The sequence below is a fragment of the Apium graveolens genome, chromosome 4, assembly GCF_009905375.1.
Source record: "Apium graveolens cultivar Ventura chromosome 4, ASM990537v1, whole genome shotgun sequence".
Classification (NCBI taxonomy): domain Eukaryota; kingdom Viridiplantae; phylum Streptophyta; class Magnoliopsida; order Apiales; family Apiaceae; genus Apium; species Apium graveolens.
This window is the reverse complement of record NC_133650.1, coordinates 59,615,212-59,624,482: the sequence shown is the minus strand read 5'-3', so window position 1 is coordinate 59,624,482 and position 9,271 is coordinate 59,615,212.

Sequence of the window (9,271 nt, the reverse complement as noted above, 5' to 3'; positions counted from 1 at the left end):
CTTAGAAGTTAATAACCTATCCAAAAACACAAAAAAATCAGAAAACAGGGGCTGAAAAAAAAAATTTCCAGAGACCCTCTGCGCGCCCGCGCAGCTATGCTGAGCGGCCGCGCAGCTTTCTGCGCGCCCGCGCAGAAATGCTGAGCGGCCGCGCAGGGGTCGAGTTCCAGAATTTTTTTTTCAATTCAGAAAAAAAAAAACACAAAAACCCATTACAGCCCATAAACCCACGAATTCTTTTCCCATTACCCCATGATTTTATCCCTCAACCCCACTCCTAATCTAATTTAACCTACTCCACACCCTATATATACATACACCTATCCTACATATCTCCCACAACTTCCTACACTTAAACCCTCTCATAAACATCAAAAATCAGTTCTTACACACTTTCATTCACAAATCAATGGCACCCAAGAGAGCACGCACTATTGACAGCAGCAGCACAGTTCCTACTGCTGATTCATCAAGGGGTACTGCTGCAAGGCCTCGGTTAACTGACAGAGCCGCGGAGGAGGAGTACACTAGGCTGTTGGGGAAGCCGATTCTGAAAGAGAGGGGGTTTATACCATCAGGGAGGGATGGTGAGTTGTTGCCCATGATTGCAGAGAAGGGGTGGATAGCTTTTTGTGAGTCACCCGAAGCAGTACCGATGAGTGTTGTTCGCGAGTTCTACGCGAACGTGAAGGCTGAAAAGAATGGGTTTTCTGTAGTTCGGGGGCTGACGGTTGACTATCATCCTGCGGCGATTCGCCGAGTGATTGGACAGGGAGAGAGGAAGCCCGAGAAGGAGAACTGGAATGAAAAGACTGCTGAGGATTTTAACTTGGATTTGATTTGTGCGACTCTCTGTCGACCGGGCACAGTTTGGAACCGCAGTCCAGCCAATAATGAGTATCGTCACTTTCCGGCGATCGCCATGAACAGGTATGCCCGTGCATGGAACGCATTTATATGTGCTAATATTTTGCCTTCTTCACATGCACACGAGGTCACAGTTGAGAGAGCACAGTTGTTGTGGGGAATTCTGAATGAGGAATACTATGTGGACCTTGGTGAGTTTATCTACCAAGGAATTCTGAAGTTTTTGAGGGGAGCAAAGCATATGAACATCCCTTATGCATCCACGGTTACAAAGCTATGCCGTGCTGTAGGAGTGAACTGGCCGGCTCATGAGCAGTTGTAGTTGCCAGCAGCTCCTATAGATTCTGGCACTCTGAATGGGATGCAGGAGTGGACCGGTGGTGAGCCTGAGGAGCATGGGCTGGGTTATCGTCTTCCAGGAGGGCGTCTAGCACGAGGTGCTACTATGGCCAGGCCAGGGCGTGGTGAGGCTAGTTCTTCGAGAGCTCAGGAGGGTGCTGGGATGGGTGATGCCCAGTATAGGAGGCTTTCACGGCGGATGGATGCCATGTATGAGACGCAGAGCAGGTTTGCTCAGGAGCTCACCCTTGCGTTAGGGACTGCTTTTCGAGGCCTTGGAGCTGATATCCAGTGGCCAGTTTTTGGTGAGGACTCTGCATACCCGCCGCCTGATACTCCACCCACTGAGGGTGATGATGATGATGACTCCGAGTAGGTATACCCTGTGTTCCTTTCTACTACCTTCACTGGGGACAGTGAAGATTTTAAGTTTGGGGGTGGTAGTTAAGGAATATTTTGTGTGTGTCATATAGTTGCATATTCATGATAGTTAGTTCATATAGTTGCATAATTTTTGCCATATAGTTTTTTTTATATATAGCTTTATTTGTTTGTCATATCATATAGCTCGTGCATATACCATGATCCCTTTTGCAATGATTTATCGACTGAATTGTGATATTGAGGCGAGTGTAGTGATAGCATTAAAGTGATATTAAGTTGTGTAGGTTGATATGCATGTTAGAAGCACTTGTATTATCACTAAGTCTTAGAGAATGCTTAAGGGCTAGATTGTTGTTATGATCTGATTATTTTCGAGGATAATCTATTTATTATGCTTAGAATTTGATAATAGGTTCTTAGTGGTAAAGGCATGAAAAAGAAAAAAAAATGGAGTAAAAATGGAATTTGTTGCTAGTTGTGGCTAGGCGTCAAATGGCTAGTAGCCGGCTCGCATGTTATGCGAGTAGTCTAGGGTTGAGCAAGATGGAGCGAAACGCACTTGCTCAGAGTTAAAAAAAAATTAAAATTAAAAAAAAAAAAAATTGCGTAATTGATCAAGAGTGGGCTCTTTGGTATTCGAGTTATTAAGTTCTTAGGGGACTTTGTGCCTAGTGACCTAAGGCTTTTAGAGTCTGGGATCCGCTAACCTAACGCTCGTTACATGGATACCATTGTATAAGTCTTTTGTGGACCTCACTCATTGCACGGTCAAATAAGCATTTGCGTGTAAATAAAAAGCACGATTCCGTAGTAAGCTCCAAAGTTCTTGTAGTGTTGTATATCACTTTGTGCCTAGAATTTTTATTCTTTGTATAATCGTAGGATTGCCTTGAGGATAGTCTAGTCATAGTAATTGGTCTAGTTCCGAAGCATATCTGTTAAGCATTTGCACACACCACGTTTCTGGCGGTATGTCCGTTTGCATGAGTTTCTTGATCTTTAGTGTCTAACTGCATTCGTTGAGACGTGACAATTTGGTTGGTTAATTGTAGTAAGGGGGATCGTTGCATTTTCATATAGATTGCATTCATGCATATTTTTATTTGTTTTTGGGTCTGTGACGCTTGAGGACAAACATCGATTTAAGTTTGGGGGTGTGATAAGTGGCATTTTATACCACTTAGAACGTCTTAAAATGGCTTAAATTGGTGTCTTGAAATCAAGTATTTTGTGTATTTGATGCGTTTTTCTAGTGTTTATGCATTTCAGGGTATTAGTTGCATTTCGGAGGAGGAATCATCAAGAATAAGCCTTGGCATGTGTTCACCATTGCGAGAGGAAAAGAACGGGCAGATTACGGCGAAGAAACGGAGCAAACCTGGAAATTTTCCAGTAGGGTCCTGCGCGCCCGCGCAGCAATGCTGAGCGGCCACGCAGCAGCCTTGCGCGCCCGCGCAGAAATGCTGAGCGGCCGCGCAGGGTCGGGGAAAATAATATATTGTTTTAGACTTCTACTTCTGTTTGGCTTCCAACTTCTATGTAATCTGAGTTTTATGGGACTATTATATAAGTAGATTTGAGACGTTTTTCACAGAGAATTAAGAGGGGATTATGTTTTAGATTGTGTTTTGCAAGAAGCGAAGGAGATAAGGAAGAAGACCGATTTAGCACACAGCAACGAAGAGGAAGCATATATTCTTATGATTCTTGTTTCGTTGTAACGTTGGATGCTAGTTTTCTTGCTTTGACTTATTTACTCTTGTGACGTACTCTGTTTTAATATAATTAGTTTAGTTGTTATTTTCTTGTGTTCGGTTATCATGATTTCATATGAACCCATGATGGCGATAAGTTCTATTATGGGCTAATCGTGATCATGGGGTTGCAACGGATTTACTATGGAATTCTTTAGTTAATTGTTTAATACTTTAGTGTGTGATGATTGCATGATATCTAGTATTGGTTGTGCGTATTCGTCTTATGTGCGTCGCGAACATATAAGATAGGGTGTTAATCTCTTGTGAAGCGACGGTGGATCTTGAGATTTAAAACTTGCCATGCTAGCATAGGTTCATGTACGTTGTGCATGATTAGTGGGTAACTCTAACAGTTTTATTTGCCCTATGTAATCAAAAGGAATAACTTGTGCTTAAATCGTTGTGTTGTCAATTTCTGTAGATATATAGGAACTCAACATAATTGATGACTATTCAACTTCTATCTTAATTGTGGATGTTTGGTAGAATGGTATTAGTACAATGAAAGTTGGCTTTTATCAGTTTTGTGTTATTCGATTAATATCATCACTGTCACATGCTAAAGGTAATAACAATGGCTATAGAAGGAAGTAATAATGAAGTTGTGATCTCATGAGTGTTTTATTATTGATAAATTGAAGTGTTAGTTAAGTAGTTAATTAAGTAGTTAATTATAGTTAATATTTAATCAATAATTTTAAGTGTTATTATCTTAACATTGAGAAGTAATCATACATTGGTGAGTGAGTTAAATTAGACAATAAATTAGTCTGAGTCTCTGAGGGAACGAACTAGAAAGTATTCTATATTACTTGCGAACGCGTATACTTGCGTGAATATTAGTGCGTGATTTCGCCTTAACAGTCATGGATTTCATCTGAACTAGGAGTGGCGTAAGTGGTCGAGTGGAGCCGGCCCAGCCTTATTATATTGGCCCAAATGGCCCGGAAGTGCCGCTAAGACGGTCCATTCCTTAGGAGTACAGTGTTCGGTTGACAAGTAAATCCGACAGGTTCTCCTCTACATGTAGAAAATGGTGGGGTTGCACTACTACGACTGATCATCGTAAGTGGTCTTCCTGGCGCGGCAAACTCCCGTAATGATTTCATCATCCAATTGGATATTTCTGCAACACTACCCAGAGCACTTCGATAGAAAGGCTACGGTTGGGCGATTGTTGAGTGTTGGCAGGGACGAGTTTTCAAAATGATGTTTGCATCAAATGAAGTATCTCGTAACTTCATTTTATTTTGATGATATTTTATAGATTGATTCTATAAAAGTTTTGTCTTGTAGCTTAATCTATGGGATGAACTATTTATACATTGAACGGTGGTAGTTCAAGCAGTATTCGAAAAAGATATAAGTATATTGGAGTAGCTTGTAACTTCATCTTTTCAACTTATATCTAGTTAATGATTATCTTATGAATAACAAAGGTTTTCAGAAAAACGTTGAGACAAGGTTAGATATATGAGATCACCTTGCAACGATATTTTTATACAATTATAAACTGGAACTCTGTGTACATTATCCATGTCAGAGGATTTCAAGGATTGTGAAAAGTATATAGGTATATATATACTGAATATTTTGCGACTTGGTCGCGTTAAGATACCAACTTGGTTCATTTCTTCTTGACCAAGACTTTCATGAGTACTATGAGAATGCTCATATATTGTTAATTATTATGCCTATTATTTCGGTGGGCTTGTTGCTCACCCTTGCTTTTTTCTTTCATCACACAACAACAGATAGAAAGGATGAACAGGACCAAGCTCCTAATTTGCAAGCGGTTAGGAAACGTTTCGCAGTTTTCTGGAAGCGTTGATGCCGCCGTAGCTGAGGTAGGAGCTACCAATAGGCTAGGTTTTCAACTATTGATGAACCAGACTTATATATAATATGAATTGTAATAATGACAAGGAATATGTAAATTTATTCAGAAACCTTTTGAGGTGTAATGGCTTATAATTATGGAATAAAACGACTTGTGTTACTTTTGGTACTCATCTCTGAGACTATAACTTGTGGTGTGTGTGTATATTGTGGGGTCACAGTACGTAGTAGTTGGTTGTTATTAAAATTAAGTGTTAATAAGGGAAATAGACCTCGTGACAACCCGGATCCCTGACCCCGGATTTGGGGGTGTTACAGGGCCTACCCATGACATGGTCAAAACTCCTCATTTCTAAGTTGTAAAAAAACTGTCCCCTGCTAGACATATTTAATGTTTCCACTCGTGCGCCTAACCAAAAAACCTACAAACCTCTAATAAACACCTGAAATCTAAATTATATTCCTAGTGCTAGCTTCTGGTGTCTTGGGCCTCAAAGTGCATTACAATGACAAGGTCAAATCTCATTCTAAACCTCATGGAACCAAACTGAAATTCTGTAGAATCTAATGTACCCCTTTTCACCATATTTCCTACTTGACAAACCAAACATCAACCAAAACTCAAACCAAACCCCAACCAAGGAAACCTACTGAACTAACACTCCCACACACAACATTGGCTTAGTGTAGATCATCCTTACCTAAGGTGCAATATAGAAAAACAAGAGTTAACACAATATACTAATTACAAGTCATCTCAAATTCGAAAATAACACTTAAATCCTTCAAATATATACGAATAAAAAACAAATAACAAGGACCACAAATCATATTTGATATCTTAACTCAACTGAAATTAGAGATTATTAACGAAAATCAAACTAAATGATCAAGAACTTTCGAAAATCATGAGTTGAACCTATACATGCATGCTTTCGAGTTTACAAGCCAAAACAATATGGTTTCCAAAATAATTTCATAGTAAAATCAACATGCAAGCCTAGCATTAACCATAACTATGTGATCACTTAGCATGCAAAGAGTTTTATCAAGTTTTTATTTCCAAAACCAGGCTATTATCACATAAACATTCAAAAATCAACAATGCAACAAAGAAACACCATTAAGAACCATTCATTCGGCTCCCTTATGGTCATGGCCGAATGAAATGGAAGGGAAATGACCATATAAGCAAGAGTTTTACTCTCATGACTTGGCATTCACCATTCCTTGTAGTTCTCTCAATAATACAACCTTAAATCCATGAGGATCAAGATTATATTTTGAGTTCTAGTTAAAACTATGACATGCAAGATCAAAACATAAACTTTTCACCCTAAACACTTTAGATTATTAAAGAACAAGATATGGGAAGTGAGATTACTTAAATGGAAGATGGACGTTTGAATGAAAAATGAAGAAAATGAGGGGGTGGGCTTCGGCTGTGGGAAAGGTCGAGAGGGGGGGTTTGCCGAGAGAGAGAGTGGAGAGGGAGGAGAGAGTGATGTGAGGGTGGAGTGTGGAATGAAGTGAGATGATTAAACACTTAATTTATAGGCACTCAACATATAGATCATCCACATTTATAATTTAACATAATTTAAATCTCAATTATAAACACACAATTATAGGGTTTAGAAATACCGGTTGTGACTTCCTCTCCCCCTTAAAGGATTCTGTCCTCAGAATCTAGGAGAATGAGTGAGGATACCGGCTACGCATATCCGACTCTAGTTCCCACGTTGAATCTTCAACCTTGGTATTCCTCTAAAGTACTCTTAGCAACTTGACCAACTTATTTCTAAGACTCTTCTCTTGCCAGTCGAGTATTTTGACAGGTTGCTCCATAAATGACAGGTTTGCCTGAATCTCTATAGGTTCATACTCTATCACATGGTTGGAATCAGGATTATACTTCTTAAGTAATGACACATGAAACACATTATGCACATGCTGATACTGAGGCGGCAAAGCTAATTCATAGGCCACCTTTCCCACTTGACTCAAAACTTTAAAAGGACCAATATATCTAGGCGATAACTTCCCTTTCTTGCCAAATCTAGATAATCCTTTCCTCAGTGATACTTTCAGAAATACGACTTCACTTACTTGGAATCTGATATCCTTCCGTGCCGGGTCTGCATACTTTCTTTGCCTATCTTGAGTAACAAGTAATCTTTTCTGAATCAATTTGACTGTCTCATGCATTTGTTGCACGAATTCCGGGCCTAGAATCTTTCTTTCTCCCACTTCATCCCAGCTGGTTGGTGATCTGCACTTCTGTCCGTATAAAGCTTCGTATGGTGGCATGCAAATAATGGTGTGATGGCTATTGTTATAGGATAATTCTACCAGTGGCAAGTGGTCGTCCTAACTTCCTGCAAAATCAATCGCACAACTACATAACATGTCTTCAATTGTTTGAATTGTTCTATCACTTTGACCATCAATGTAACGCCCTCCAAACCCGAGTCATAATTTTGGGGCTCACAACACACACCATAATATTTAAACCTGTATATAAAGTATTATATGCATTGACCCTTCTTTACACAACCACTGATCGCAACAGGTTAAAGTATGAAAACAAGCCACAACCTTAACTTTTATTACATCGTACCAAATCCCAACTAGTTCAATGTATAATTGATAATGATATCGTTCGTACTATCTTGCATAACTTCTCTACAATATAAAGCTCCTGCTAGCTCGATTCAACTTGACCTGGAATCCTAGCTCACACACTGGACTGGGAATCCTCGCTACCAATAATTTCCTTTTCAACTGTTGAAAATATAAAAAGATTTGCAAGAGTGAGCTAACTAGCTCAGCAAGTCATAATATAATAAATGAGGTTAAACAATAACCAATTGAAATAATTCAGAAGAATCAAGTTTCTGAATCAACAATGATTAGAATTGGATATTTACTTTTAATTTCAAAACCCAAGGTTAGGCTGCTGATCAGTCACGCACTAACCCCAAGCAAGGCTCCCAGCTTTTCTCTATATACTGGATCCAAGGCACGCATTGACCTATTATGACAACAAATCTGGTCCACATTTATAAAACCATCCATGTCTAAAATAATTCAATATTATAACCAAAGTAAATCAATAAGCTGAATCATAATCAATATTTATCTAGAAGCATAGGGTGATTTATAACACCATGAAGGCATAACAGGGAATTCGAAAAGATTGGCTTTCAATCAGGGAAAGATTCAGAAAGTAGAAGACCAAGGGTTCAAGGGTTCCAAGAATTGGTCTTCTGTTAAATAAGGAATAAGGGTTGGTATGCCAAGCAATTCAATATCAGAAATCAGTATTGGTAGATATGTATTTATGGAGTAGTATCGTATGTGTTTGGCTCATATCTGAGAATTCAACAATCAATGGTTTATGAAGAATAAGGCTTTTGGCTCAAGGTCAATAAGAATCAGGGTTCAAGGTTGAATAGTTTAAAACGCTTGCAAAATAAAATATGATTTATTTCGAATACTAGAAACATGTTATGAGAAAGTTTAAAAATATTTACAATATATCTTGAAGAAGGTTCAGGAGTACTTGCCTTATCATCGACGATTTCCACTTTACCTGTACTCATCTAACAGTTTTACTCATCAACCACTTTTCTTCTCTTTCTATGACTTGCTTCTATTTATCAATCACTGGTTTCCTTTTCAATGCCTCGCTGAATCTGCTAGGCATCACAAGTATCTATCAATTATTCATACTCATATTATTCTAATCGTCACATAGACATCATAAGCTTTTATCTACCCTTCGTTTCACCCAAATCCGATTTACGGATTAAAAGTTATGACTAAAACAGTCAAACCACAACCACATAGGCATATAACACATCAATCAGTTAGCACGTAGCATATAGCATGCAAGATATTCGATCAAAATAATTTTTCAAAGAAGATTCGGGGTCAAAATAATTTTACAAGTATTTAATACAAATTTTTGAATATTTTTTGGAATTAAAACCGGTTTCCGAATCATTTTATAATTAAATAATAGGGTTCGAACACCCGGATATGGCTTTAAAATAATTTTACAATAATTATCGAGCCTTGAA